General features: G+C 44.9%; 1 long non-coding RNA gene across 1 annotated transcript in view; it reads right to left on the bottom strand.

The window, feature by feature from the left end:
- Window positions 1-510, bottom strand: part of LOC107184665 — a 12,029-nt gene that overhangs the window by 952 nt on the left and 10,567 nt on the right. The window lies entirely within an intron of this gene.

Below are 510 nucleotides of genomic sequence, written 5' to 3' on the forward strand. Positions count from 1 at the left end.
GTTGTCTTTTCAGTCTCATTTCCTGTTGAAAAAGGAATTTTAGGGGTAAGATAGGACAGGTTTAGGAAATATTAGAAATTTTGGAGATTAGGGGAACCATGGAGGAAGCACAGGGCTGCAGAGCAGAGAAGGTATATTTCCATAGAATGGTGGAGCTGGAAAGCTGCAACAGGTACATTTCCATACAATGAGGAAGCTGGGACCAGCAAAAGGTTGATATCTACAAAATAAAGAGAAGGAAGCCCTTCATTCAGAGGCAAAAGAAGAAAGCCAAAAGGGGATAGGAAAAGAATAAGGAAGGAGGGTGGGAGGGGGGGAACCTCACATATCCCATGTAAGGTTCAACCTTTGAGCTCAGGAGTTACTATAGTAACCAGGCCAAGGGAGTAATGACCAATCAGAGGGGATATCAAGGCACCAAGATCTTCAGCCCTTGTAAGCCATAGGGAAAAGGAACTCAATGGGACCCTTTCCCCCTCCCCATGTGGTAGTCTGTTCTGTGGGAATCTT

Source organism: Myotis davidii, unplaced genomic scaffold (genome assembly GCF_000327345.1).
Source record: "Myotis davidii unplaced genomic scaffold, ASM32734v1 scaffold2147, whole genome shotgun sequence".
Lineage (NCBI taxonomy): Eukaryota > Metazoa > Chordata > Mammalia > Chiroptera > Vespertilionidae > Myotis > Myotis davidii.